The sequence below is a fragment of the Triticum urartu genome, chromosome 1 (genome assembly GCF_003073215.2).
Source record: "Triticum urartu cultivar G1812 chromosome 1, Tu2.1, whole genome shotgun sequence".
In the NCBI taxonomy this organism is placed as follows: domain Eukaryota; kingdom Viridiplantae; phylum Streptophyta; class Magnoliopsida; order Poales; family Poaceae; genus Triticum; species Triticum urartu.
The window spans coordinates 171,756,605-171,771,364 of NC_053022.1; the positions used below are offsets into that span (position 1 = coordinate 171,756,605).

The 14,760-nt window shown below is 40.0% G+C and overlaps 2 long non-coding RNA genes across 2 annotated transcripts; both read left to right on the plus strand.

The window, feature by feature from the left end:
* Positions 1-348: 348 nt before the first annotated feature.
* Positions 349-1,939, plus strand: LOC125521685. Its single transcript, XR_007289398.1, has 2 exons — positions 349-1,188; positions 1,729-1,939. It is a non-coding gene; the product is annotated as an uncharacterized LOC125521685 (long non-coding RNA).
* A 4,779-nt stretch (positions 1,940-6,718) lies between these two features.
* On the plus strand, positions 6,719-10,234 carry LOC125553125. The gene is made up of 2 exons (XR_007303917.1): positions 6,719-7,090; positions 7,909-10,234. It is a non-coding gene; the product is annotated as an uncharacterized LOC125553125 (long non-coding RNA).
* Positions 10,235-14,760: the final 4,526 nt, after the last annotated feature.

Below are 14,760 nucleotides of genomic sequence, written 5' to 3' on the forward strand. Positions count from 1 at the left end.
AGTTGCAGAACCTGCATTGGACCATGCTCATTTGCTTTGTCCATTTTTTTTGAAGAAATAACACTCTCCAGATTCCTAAGCATTCAGAATTATGACTTAGTGTGCTATCACATTTCCCAGTATCAGACGCTATATTTTTTGTGGGAATCATTGACACAGTTCCTTCAGAAAGTTGTATCTCTGAAATGTACAAACTGCTCTTATGTAATTCTACCATCCATTCTGACGTTGAGGCAAATATACATGTTATGCAGGCATACTATTGTTCAAGATAGTGTGTGTGACATATGTGGGAACGGGGAGGAAGATGAAAATAAACATGCACAAAAAGTAAGGCGTTGAGATTTGCCATGAGGAAAGAGTGGAGGCTTCCAGAAGAAAAGGAGTTCTGGTACACTGGAACAGACTGGCTACAAATCCTACTGGACAAGTATGATTCAGAGATAAGAAAGAAAATCTGCTGTTGTTATGGAGAGCCTGGTTTCTATGAGATAACTGTATCCACAGTGATGGCAAAGAAACCATTTCGAGATCGGTGATGTTCCTTGTGCAGTATGAGGAGGAAATCAGGAATTTGTCGCTATCTGTTGTTGGACAGGGAAACAAGAGTTGCCGGTCCCTGTCTGCATCTATGCAGACACACCACACCTAGGAATCAGCCGAACGCCGAGCCAAATGCCCAGTGGAAAGAGCCGCCTGAAGGTGTTGTAAAACTAAACACTGACGCTGCCTTTTTGTCAGGCACGGGCCAAGCCTAGGCTGGCGCGATCGCACGGGATCATACGGGGCATGTTGTCTTCTCGGCGAGTAAATCGATGAATAAATGCAGATCAGTTGAAGAGGCAGAGGGGCAAGCTATCCTGATGGGTCTGGTATCGCTGTCGAGACTGTACCAAGGCCCACTGATCATTGAGACTGACATCAAAATGATTGCAAATGAATTGGGATAAGCCAGATCAAGCCGATCGGATTGTTTTCTGGGTTGTCAGTGAGATAAAAAACACAAGCCGGATCTTCAGTTCAGTTCAGGCCAAGGCCATCAAAAGGGAACAAAACTGTCTAGCACATGAGCTTGGCTGCCAGAGCTGGACGGCATGAGGACTCACTGATAATTGCGGACGTGCCCGAGGAGCTTCGTTCGCTGATGCTATCTGAATGTACCAAGTGATGTGTTTGGTCCTTTTTTAGGTAGTCATCCTCAAAAAAATAATATACATGTTATGAAATGCCTTCCAAGTCAACCACATAGCCATTTTTTAAGAACTGGTGGGAATTCGTTTGTCGATAAAATTATTCTTTTATAGGGGATGTTGCCTTATTTCTACATTAAAGCAAATAAACAGTTTGATGAACTTAACAACTCTCTATCCTTATTTGTTATTTCTCTTATTCATAGTGTGTTTTCGCCATTTATACATGTAACGATGATGAACTAAACAACTTATTCTTATTTCTTGAAACATGAAGTGTTTTTCACGTTTGTTACAATCCAATGTTTGTTAATTAATTATATTATTTATATTCATAAGTAGTATAAAGTTGGCTCAAAATAGTTAATATGATTTTGGATGATATATTATGATGTTGACTAGGAGGTTATTGGTGCTTATTAAAATAGCAGTATGAAATAAGCCTGCATATATTTGTTGGTTTTCAATTTAAGCCTTTCAACTCAACTGAAATTATTATTTTTACATTATTTACTGACATAAAACTCCTATTTTGCAGGCCATCTTGAAGATTGCAGGTTTTAATCAAGAAGTCCTCAATAGGTGGACTGGCTCAAAATGGAGAAGCACGCTGGTAGCTTTTTGGTTGATTGTATTAAGCATTTAAGTTCATAGCAATTCATACCATCAATATCTTTGGGGTGCCTTGTACTCCTTCCGTAAAATAATACAAGAGCATAGTGATCTAAACACTCTTATATTATAGTTTACAGAGGGAGTAATATTTTAGAAAATTGTGCCTTTTTCGGCCTGTTGTGGCGTGCTGTTCATAGACATCCTTACTCCATTTCCTCCTCACATATGGCCTGGGTTTTGGGATAGCAAAACATACGAAGACAATTTGGGGGTGCCGATTCTCTCTCTCCCTCTTGCTAATAGAATTATGAACAACCGGCAAGACTAATGTTATAGACCTTCTCTCTTCAATCCTACCATGTATTCTTTGACTTCTGTGCTAACATAGGAAAAATGTGTTATAAACTTGTGAGTTGTGCCTTACTCCCTCCGTTCTTAAATACAAGTCTTTTTAGATATTCCAATGCGGACTAACATACGGAGCAAAACGAGTGAATCTATATTTTCTAAAATATGTCTATATACATAAGTATGTAGTTCGTTTCTAAAATATGTCTATATACATAAGTATGTAATTTGTATTAGAATCTCTAAAAAGACTTAAATTTAGGAATATATGGAGTATATTTTCTGGGTAAGTTTTAGCCCTCTTATTTGCAATTGATGTTGCATGTCATTCACCCTTATATTTGATGTTAATGTCTGAGTTTATGTCGAATTAGGGTTGGTTGCTCACTTCCCTTTTATGTAATAGCTCGTATTACAACACACACACAAACACACACACACATCTCCTTGGGTTTTATGTGAAAATCCTTTTGAGCCGATACATCAAATATGAAGTTACATGACTCAAACAAAACTAGAAAATTATGATAAAAATAAAGATAAATGCCAATAAAATTCTAAACAATAAATGTTATTATCTACCTATCACAAGAGAGGTAGGAGTAGCATGTTCTAGAAGATGTGTTTTTTGTAATAGTTTCTAAATGGTAAATTGTATGGTTTCAAGCACCTAAGAAAAACGTCTACACTGATTCGATCTGTTCGCTCGCTCGCCTCCCTCCTCGCAGGCGACGTGCGAATCCCCAACCCCCCCTCTCCTCCATCCCCTCCCTGTCTTTTCCCTTGCCGCTGCCGGCGTGGTCCGCCGGGCCATTCCCACGCGGTGCTAGCGGAGGCGGGCCGTTCTTTCCCCACTCGCGCGTTGGGGGCGCGGGGGCCTCCTGATGGCGGTGGTGCTCCTCGGGCGGAGGCGGTCCATTCTTTCCCTGCTCGCGATTTGCGGTCGTGGGTGCCCCTGATGCGGCGGCGCGACTGTTGGCTGCGGGGCGTGTGGTGGTGCGGCTGGCTAGCGGCCTCCACTCCGCACAGATCTGGGCCCTTTTGGGCCCTATCTAGGTTGGAGCGGGCCGACGGTCCGATGCGCGGCGGTGTGGCTTCCTGGTAGTCGTGGAGAGGCATCGAGGGGTGTGGGTGGTGGCGGCTTTTGTCGGCCGATGTGCTGCAGTGTGGCAGTAGGAGTTGCCCAGACGCATTTGGGCCCGGTCGGGCCAGTAGGGGCCTGCTAGGCCCCTGCCGTCACATCCGGTTGGCTTCGTGGCAGCGACGAAGGTTGTCCCCTCTCGTCGGCTGAGTTGCGGACGCCCCTGAGCCCCTAGGATCCTCTTCCCTCCTCCAGGTCTCATGTCGGTGGCCTCAGGAGACGACGAAGTTGGTTCAGTGACCGTGGTGGCAAAGGCTGGTGGGCGGCAGGTTGGTTGGTGCACTTCAGATCGTCCGAGGTGGTGGTGGTTGTTTGGGTCGGTGAAATCCCTAGGGCTCGTCCGACATCAATGTGGTGACGCCTGCAGGCGCCGCCGGACCTTCCTAAAGGGCGTCGGGTATACACCTTCCCCGCTGTCCTCTGCGTACTGAGGGAAACCCTAGAACTTGTCCGGGCAGCAGTGCTGTAGTCGTCGCATTCCTTCTTAAAGGTGTTGCTCGGTACGCAACGCTTCGGGTGCTAGGAGTGCGGTGGTACTTCGCCGGAGGGTGCATCGGTTACCGGTCATCTTTGTTTCGTTGATGTACCAATGTCGGGATTTGTTTCTCTTTTTTTTCTCGTTTTTATTTTGGGCTTGTTTGTGCTGCAGGCCCAGTGTGCAGTGAGCTGGTTGTATCGGATGGCTGCTCGGGGGAAACTCTTTATCGTAAAGCACCTAAATCCATATTATGTAATAGTTTGCCAGCCAATCGTATATTGTGATGAAGTTTCTGCTTGTAACATCCTGGAACATTTGTATAAAAGGAAAAAAAATCCTTCATGTGTTGTTTTTAATTAATGGATAATAACAATGCACATGCTTTCATGAGAAAAATGATTTTAAGAATTAAAAAAGGCATTGAAGTGTTATTATCATTTGTAATGCAGTGCAGAATAAAGAGTTTAATGTTTGTGTACCACCTTTATTTTGTGCATCAGGTGTATAGGGTCGAATTACATTTTTTTATCAAAGTACATTGCAAGCGTATTATTTCAAAAAAAAATGTTCTTGCCTATCTTTCTATCTATGTAAAATTTGACATGCAACCAATACAAATTTTTAAAAGCCCGTGGCAACGCACGGGCAGTCTACTAGTATGGTTAGTAACTTACCTCATTATATGGGTACTCTTGAAGTGTCTCCCTAGCCGATCATTTTTATGTCCCTTCCAATGATTATAATAATACATGTCTAGCAAATTTATATTTTGGTTTTGTACTTTCTAGATTTAATCATAGTATGAATTAACCAAAAACATGTGTCTAGAACTTATAGATGATACATATGTTCTTCCATATTAATTCAGGTGCATATGACGGGGTATAGTATATTTTCTTAGTGCAATAACTTTGTTTTTCTTTTCTCTGCCGACACTTCTAGAATACTATGAGCTATCGTGATGTTGAGAAAAAAAATACATTTTTTCTCATGGGGTAGAAAGAGTTGCATTTTGTAGTCTTCTAGATTTAGTCAGCCCACATCGCTATATTACATAACCAAATAATCGTCTATACCTTATAACTGAAATAGTGACGGAATTTGCACTGATATATCCGTCTCATTATTCATTTGCTTTTAAAATTAATCCACGTGCACGTAATTTTTTTAATTCATGTGCATATGATCAATCATGGTGAGAAGTTTATGCATAGGAAATGTATTATCTATATAGAAGTTTGTTTGCTTTAACTAACTACTCCCTCAGTATAGAAATATAAGAGTGTTTAGATCACTACTTTAGTGATCTATATTTTGGGTTTGCTTGCACGACATGTTCTTTTTTCTATTTTTATCTTTTGTAGGTTTAAATACGTGGCGCCGGTAGTATGGTTGTCTTCTGTACAGACTCCTCGATTTGTAGGATATTTTTCTTAACATTTTGGAGGATTGGTTCATTTAAGGATTTTTCGCTGTACAAATTTACTTTTCATGGGACTCAAATATCTTAGAAAGAATATTTTCTTTTGTTGTGGTGAAATCAAATAAAATTAGATACAAATTTTAATCACAAAGAATTTGAGGTAATATGGCATATGCCACAATTCTGTGCATGTTGTTTTCTATAATTTATAAAAGTGTGTTGTTACAATTTTATTACTCTTGAGAGTCAAAATACCATAATCATTTTTATATAGACTCAACTCAATCTGAGTAATATGCAAAGAAAAAGGAAACTCTACCGACCGAATGTTCTCTCGGGATCTTTCGGCGCCACGTAATGTCCACTGCTCGATTCTGCAAGCGGCAGCAAACCTGCACGCCAAATGAAAACGGGCTGCGATGCACTTGAGATGTCGCGGTAAACTTAGTCGGGCTGTAATACCAGATCCCAAATAGAAAACTCAATTTCACCTCATGAAAATCGCATTCATATTGTGCTTTTTTCGCATGGATGTTTTTTTCTTCTAAATGCCAAGGCATGATTCTCATACACCTATTTACTATTGACACCCAATCCGATTTGTATGAGAAAAAATCATCATTTTTTTAAAAGAGACAACCCTTCATTAGCACGTACGTGTAGACATGGAATTTTCTTTTCAAAAACGTGTAGACATGGATGCGGTGCCTCCGAACCAGACTCTATCCTGGCCTGTTTTTCTCTCTCGTGAGCTGCTGCGATGGGCTGTTGGCCCACGGCAATGGTGTGCCTCATATAGCTTTTCGTGTCCAAATCGGTATGTCCTATATCGATACATCCATCTTTGTTTGTCCACACAAGTATATTTATCGCGCATCTATTTCTATATCTCAGCCATTAATTGCTCGGCTAGGATTGGTATATTTTATATTTTTTATAATTGATATGTGTTTGCTATTTTTCTTACTCATATGGACATGTATTTTTCTTGTTCTTTGACATTGCTCAAAAGTTTATAATTATTGTTAGTTGAACACCTTCATATGCATTTCCTCTTCATACTATTCTTTGTGTTTCAGTTGAGCGCCTCCATATGCATTTTTCCTCTTCATACTATTCTTTGTGTTTCAGTTATCTCTGTCTATTATTTTAGTTTGCCAAAAAATTATTTTGTGTGAATGCCCAACATTTTCTTTCTTTTTTTTACTACATGTTCCTAATCCATCATGGAATACTGAATTATGTATCTTTTTTTGTGAGAAAATTCTGGAGCTAATTCCCCATAATATATTCTGCACCTAATATACCCAATTGTGTAAGAAATGAAATGAAACCATAGGAGTGAATAATGAAATAGAAAAATCTAATAAATATTAGCTTTCACTTCATAAGTACTCTGTTCCTAAATATAAGTCTTTGTAGAGATTTTACTATAGATTACATATGGAGCAAAATGAGCGAATCAATCTCTATAATGCATTTATATACATCCGTATATGGTTCATAGTAAAATCTCTATAAAAACTTTATATTTAGGAACGGAGTGATCTATTATAGTACTATGTAAGTTACAGCCAGCTGACCATGGGTCAACGACTCAGCGTGCTACCCTTCCCAGCCATAAAAAAAAAACCCAAATTCTCGTTCTCCTCCCGTTCCTTTTTCACCGTTCCTTGCCTGATCCATGGATTCATCCATCCACATTAGTTGCTAGATCCTGCCAAGGGAGGAGGACGGGGTGAGAAGGGGGATTTGCGGCGGAGTGCGGTGGTTGCATGCTCTCGGCGACGGCAGGTCCTCCAGCTCGACCACATGTGCCTGCTGCTCGCCGCCGCCGTCAATTGGATGGCCGTGGAGTTGGGCCCCTTTGAACCTGAGCGGTTCCTCTCCTCCAGGTAATCTCTCCTCTTCCCATTCCTTCTCCTCCCTTCCCAGATGCTTGGTCTTCTAGGCTCCAGGAATGGCGCGGATTTTGGTTTTTTTTATGGAGATTTTCTATGGCTATGAGAATTTTTTTCGTCCATGTGAAAGCGAGTGGCTGCACCAAATCCATCCACTGGCCTGCCCGTGCATCACTAAAGCTGGGAAGGAGATGCTCTTGAGGCCAGATCGGACCGAGGCTGGGGCACGCGTTCCAGCTTCAGATTCTGCGCCCCTAGCAGCGAGGTCATGAGGCAAAGCGGTCGCATGGGAGGCCACTGGAGAATATGATAAATCCGTTTTGCTGAGTAGCGTTGCTCTCCTGTTTGTGCCACTGGGCCGAGAGTTGTGCCGTCGGGTTCGACAGCCATGTTCTTCATAGTGTTCCTCGTCGTCTATGGCAGAGTAGTAGGGATGGGTATGACTGCCTGACTACTCTCCCAACATCCTTTGCATTCTTATTTTTTTGCGCACAGTATATATGTACTTTATAAAAGCTTGTTTGCTTAGTTGATCTGTTAATTTTATTCAGAGATGAGGTTGAGTTACTTAGTTCTTCTGTTTTATTATAATTCAGACAATAAGCTCGTACATTCTGACTATTTTTAGGATATAAATTGTAGAATTATTTATCTTGCCATTGATGTGCCTTGCGTTGCTTTAGGGAATTGAGCTTATACTTTTTTTTAGTTAACATTCTGCTGAACTTTGGTTACTGTCTCTTCAACACATCCATATTAATTATATGAAGTTTTGTATAGCAAAAAGTGTTCAATATTTCATTGTCTTGTAGAGAGACCACGGGTGGAGGCGTGTTGTGGGCTTGCTACTTCTGTCAGTTTCCACCTATGTAATGTGCTACAACTTTGCAACATTACTACTTGTTGCACACCGGTTGACTCGTCACAGGTATGCTTCCTCCCTGTAGTTTGATAAAAAGGTGTATTCTTTCTATTTGTTGTTACCATATAGTATTAGCAAGTTATATTAATGATATGTGTTTTTAAGACAAAAGAAAAAGGCTTGCATTTATTAACTGAATTTGGTCCATATGTGTGAATATATATGCAATAGAGTTTTCGCATGTGTTGTAGGTGATGCATATAACACTGGAGCTTTTTTCATTGTTCTCCTCAACTGAAAAGGCTAGACAGAAGAGCTGTTACCAAGAACATTAAACTCACTAAAGTGCATGTCTGAATTTAGTAGACCTTCCATAGTAACCATGAATGTAATTAGAAAATGCATGCAGGGATTAAATATGCAAATTGTACATTGATGACCTATGGAAAATATCTGAACCCGAATGGATGAACTGATGATTTAGAACAACTCTTACTAACCTTTCAAATTTCAGAATTTACGGGAATCACTTGTCGCATATGTCATCTTCTACAAAAATACTCCGCGGACAACAAAATAGCTACTGTTACTTTAGGACTACAAAATAATCTATTAGACTCATTTTGCAGCGATAAGAAATAGCATATAGCATGTTGTACAGGAAAAAATTGTGCAGTAGAATTGTAGCGTTGCCTTTCACTTATATTAGACACTCAAAAACTATACTTATTGTCATAGAAACATAGACTGATTGGAACATATCTAGTACTCCCTCTGTAAACTAATATAAGAGCATTTAGATCACTAAAGTAGTGTTCTAAACACTCTTATATTAGTTTACGGAGGGAGTAGAATATAGCCTTCAGGTGCAGAACTGAAAACAACATGCAACAGTACGATTGTCTCTGACCACCCGGATAAATGTATAATAGTCCTTCCATAGTAACCACGAATGTAATTAGAATTATTTCAAAAAAAATGAATGTAATTAGAAAATGCATGCAGGGATCAAATATGCAAATTGTACATTGATGACCTATGGAAAATATCTTAACTCGAATGGATGAACTGATTACTGAGATCAACTCTTACTAACCATTCAAATTTCAGAATTAATGGAAATAACTTGAATTTATAAGGATTCACACACATATCATCTTCTAGGAAAAATCTGCACACAATACAATAGCTATTATTACTTAATGACTACTAAAATAATCTATTATGCTCATTTTTTAACGATAAGAGTTGCATATAGCATCTTGTATATCATAACAATTCTGCAAACAATAGTAGCTGCTGTTACTAACACATTGTATAATATGTAATCTGTTATATCCTGAATTCAGGACCTTTACGCATTAGTCCTAAGGATAGCAGTTAGCTTGTATACATAAACTTATCCTTTTTCAAACTGTAAATCTAATATGCACAATGATCTGAGAAAATACCATTGGATACATATGTCTTTATACATTTTGTCAAACACTTGGCAAGCATGTCCAAATTCTAACCAACTGTTAGACAGAGTAGGGTGAGGAGTTGATTAAATCTAGAAAGAGGATAGGGCCATGTTTCAAACAATTCTGCTATTACGCCAAGTAATACCTGCATCTGGAGTCGAATTGTTTCTCTTTATGCCACTTGTAAGTCACATCCTTGGTGGTCATCTTACTATGCTTGTAGACCATGCTGATCTATCCTCTTGCAGACAGTACTACATGCCTTGATCGACCTGTGTATGACACAACTCCAAGATAGCACGATAGCATTCTTCCTACTTTGCGACATGATTCTTGTCAAGTGTTTCCTATGGACAGGAACAGGATGATGAGACACGACTGGTTCCTCGGGAGGCGGAATCTTCAACACCTAACCGATTGAGGAGAAGATCTTGTGGAGAGTGGACACATAAGGCATGGCTTCGAGGTTTTGGTGGCGCTGTAGGATGTGGGCTGCAGCCACACAGGACAGGATGAATAGTGCGGCCCTAGAGTAGACCATCAGAAACCCTAGAACTGGGCTACTCGAGAGGCATAGTTTTGGGGTTTCGATGGATTTATAGGAGGTGAGCTGCAGTTGCATAGGAGGAATAGCTCGGCCCTAGGGCAGACCATCAGAAACCCTAAAACATGGACTGCTCGAGAGGCATATGGCTTTGAAGTTTCGGTAGAGCTGTAGGACGTGAAATCAGAATGAGCTTCTAGAGCGTACATCTCTTTTTGTATGCAACGTGTCAGGATTTTTTTTACCATATTGATGCCCGTACTTGAACCTTTTTTTGAAGTGGCCCGTACGTGAACCTAACTCTTCCTACTTTTTTACGTGATGACGCTTCCTTGCCTAGTCGTTTTTTTATGCGCTGACGCTTCCTTGCCTAGTTTAATTACATTGAATGGGCTGTATATATGACAACATGATAGTCCGATATGTTGGTACGTACACATTAAATATGTTACGTAAAAACCTTTAAATCTCAGCCATTATTATTTTGATCGAACAGTGTAAATAATATTAACATATGTGGATGAACCTAATGACTTGTTTGCCTTCTGTATTATGTATATAATAGATAGATTGCATCCAAATTTGTAGACCACCTAGCGACAACTACAAGCACTGAAGCAAGACGGAAATGCGCTGCCGTCATCACCCCTCCCTCGCCGGAGCTAATTGGCACACCTTATTGTAGTCGACAGTCAGGAGGTCATCGTGTTAAGGCCCCATATGACCAACACACCAGAACAGCAGCCGCCGCCGTTGAAGAGAAACTTAGATCGAAAGGATCCAACCTCCACATGCCCTCCGACAATGATAGACGCAACACCGGGACGGGGGCTAGGCGGGGAGAACCTTATTCCATCTTCAACAAAACACTACTGTCTCGTCTTCCTGAGAAGGACATAAACCCCAACAAAACTTGAAGAACCACCTAAAAACCGAGCCCTTCCATTGGTTTATTTTTGCATCACCTCCCACCACTTGCACCATGTTGGTTTTTCCTCGAAGAGGAAAGGGTGATGCATGTAGCGTAAGTATTTCCCTCAGTTTTTGAGAACCAAGATATCAATCCAGTAGGAGACTACGCGCAAGTCCCTCATACCTGCACAAACAAACAAGAACCTTCCAACCAACGCGATAAAGGGGTTGTCAATCTCTTCACGGTCACTTACGAAAGTGAGATCTCATAGAAATAATAAGATAAATATTTTTGGTATTTTTGTTGTATAGATTGGAAAATAAAGATTGCAAAATAGAAATAGCAAGTTGATAGGAAATAATATGATGGAAGATAGACCCGGGGGCCACAGGTTTCACTAGTGGCTTCTTTCAAGATAGCAAATTCTACGGTGGGTGAACAAATTACTGTCGAGCAATTGATAGAAAAGCGCATAGTTATGAGAATATCTAGGCATGATCATGTATATAGGCATCACGTCCGCGACAAGTAAAGCGAAATGATTCTGCATCTACTACTATTACTCCACACATCGACCGCTATTCAGCATGCATCTAGAGTATTAAGTTCATAAGAACAGAGTAACGCAATAGGCAAGATGACATGATGTAGAGGGATAAACTCAACCAATATGATATAAACCCCATCTTTTTATCCTCAATAGCAACAATACAATATGTGCCTTGCTGCCCCTGCTATCACTGGGAAAGGACACCGCAAGATTGAACCCAAAGCTAAGCACTTCTCCCATTGCAAGAAAGATCAATCTAGTAGGCCAAACCAAACTGATAATTCGAAGAGACTTGCAAAGATATTAAATCATGCATAAAAGAATTCAGAGAAGAATCAAATATTGTTCATAGATAATCTTGATCATAAACCCACAATTCATTGGATCTCGACAAACACACCGCAAAAAGAATTATATCAAATAGATCTCCAAGAGAATCGAGGAGAACTTTGTATTGAGATCCAAAGAGAGAGAAGAAGTCATCTAGCTAATAACTATGGACCCGAAGGTCTGTGGTAAACTACTCACAAATCATCGGAGAGGCTATGATGTTGATGTAGAAGCCCTCCGTGATCAATTCCCCCTCCGGCGGAGCGCCGGAAAAGGCCCCAAGATGGGATCTCACGGGTACAGAAGGTTGCGGCAGTGGAAATAGGGTTTCGTGGTGCTCCTGGATGTTTTCGGGGTATATATAGGATGAAGAAGTACGTCGGTGGAGCTGCAAGGGGCCCACGAGGGTGGGGGCGCGCCTGGCCCCCCTAGGCGCGCCCTCCTGCCTCGTGGCCTCCTCGCTTCTTTCTTGACGTCCACTCCAAGTCTTCTGAATCATGTTTGTTCCAAAAATAACTCTCCTGAAGGTTTCATTCCGTTTAAATTCCGTTTGATATTCTTTTTCTACGAAACACTAAAATAGGAAAAAAAACATTTTTTACTGGGCCTTTGGTTGGTAGGTTAGTCCCAAAAATAATATAAAAAGGTATATTAAATCCCATTAAACATCCAAAACAGATAGTATAATAGAATGGAAAAAAAATATAGATACATTGGAGACGTATCAAGCATCCCCAAGCTTAATTCCTGCTCGTCCTCGAGTAGGTAAATGATAAAAACGTAATTTTTGATGTGGAATGCTACCTAGCATAATTCTCAATGTAATTTTCTTTATTATGGCATGAATGTTCAGATCTCAAAGATTCAAGACAAAAGTTTAATATTGACATAAAAATAATAATACTTCAAGCATACTAACAAAGCAATCATGTCTTCTCAAAATAACATGGCCAAAGAAAGTTATCCCTACAAAATCATATAGTCTGGCTATGCTCTATCTTCATCACACAAAGTATTTAATCATGCACAACCCCGATGACAAGCCAAGCAATTGTTTCATACTTTTGATGTTCTCAAACTTTTTCAATCTTCACGCAATACATGAGCGTGAGCCATGGACATAGCACTATAGGTGGAATAGAATGGTGGTTGTGGAGAAGACAAAAAGGAGAAGATAGTCTCACATTGACTAGGCATATCGACGGGCTATGGAGATGCCCATCGATAGATATCAATGTGAGTGAGTAGGGATTGCCATGCAATGGATGGACTAGAGCTATAAGTGTATGAAAGCTCAACAAAAGAAACTAAGTGGGTGTGCATCCAACTCGCTTACTCACGAAGACCTAGGATATTTTGAGGAAGCCCACCATTGGAATATACAAGACAAGTTCTATAATGTAAAATCCCCACTAGTATATGAAAGTGACAACATAGGAGAATCTCTATCATGAAGATCATGGTGCTACTTTGAAGCACAAGTGTGGTAAAAGGATAGTAACATTGTCCCTTCTCTCTTTTTCTCTCATTTTTTATTTGGGCCTTCTCTTTTTTATGGCTTTTTTTCTTTTCTCTCTTTTTTTGTCCGGAGTCTCATCCCGACTTGTGGGGCAATTATAGTCTCCATCATTCTTTCCCCACTTGGGACAATGCTCTAATAATTATGATCATCACACTTTTATTTACTTACAACTCAAACATTACAACTCGATACTAGAACAAAATATGACTCTATGTGAATGCCTCCGGCGGTGTACCGGGATATGCAATGAATCAAGAGTGACATGTATGAAAGAATTATAAAGGTGGCTTTGCCACAAGAACGATGTCAACTACATGATCATGCAAAGCAATATGATAATGATGTAACGTGTCATAACAAACGGAACGGTGGTAAGTTGCATGGCAATATATCTCGAAATGGCTATGGAAATGCCATAATAGGTAGGTATGGTGGCTGTTTTGAGGAAGGTATATGGTGGGTGTATGGTACCGGCGAAAGTTGCGCGGTACTAGAGAGGCTAGCAATGATGGAAGGGTGAGAGTGCGTATAATCCATGGACTCAACATTAGTCATAAAGAACTCACATACTTATTGCAAAAATCTATTGTTATCGAAACAAAGTACTACGTGCATGCTCCTAGGGGGATATATTGGTAGGAAAAGACCATCCCTCGTCCCCGACCGCCACTCATAAGGAAGACAATCAATAAATAAATCATGCTCCGACTTCATCACATAACGGTTCACCATACGTGCATGCTATGGGAATCACAAACTTTAGAACAAGTATTTCTCAAATTCACAACTACTCAACTAGCATGACTCTAATATCACCATCTTCATATCTCAAAACAATCATCAAGTATCAAACTTCTCATAGTATTCAATGCACTTTTTATGAAAGTTTTTATTATACCCATCTTGGATTCCTATCATATTAGGACTAATTTTATAGCCAAAGCAAATTACCATGCTGTTCTAAAATAATATCAAAATAATATAAGTGAAGCATGAGAGATCAGTAATTTCTATAAAATAAAACCACCACCGTGCTCTAAAAGATATAAGTGAAGCACTAGAGCAAAATTATCTAGCTCAAAAGATATAAGTGAAGCACATAGAGTATTCTAATAAATTACGATTCATGTGTGTCTCTCCAAAAGGTGTGTATAGCAAGGATGATTTTGGTAAACTAAAAAGCAAAGACTCAAATCATACAAGACGCTCCAAGCAAAACACATATCATGTGGTGAATAAAAATATAGCATCAAGTAAAGTTACCGATGGACGAAGACGAAAGAGGGGATGCCTTCCGGGGCATCCCCAAGATTAGGCTTTTGGTTGTCCTTGAATTTTACCTTGGGGTTCCTTGGGCATCACCAAGCTTAGGCTCTTGCCACTCCTTATTCCAAAATCCATCAAATCTTTATCCAAAACTTGAAAACTTCACAACACAAAACTCAACAGAAAATCTCACGAGCTCCGTTAGTATAAGAAA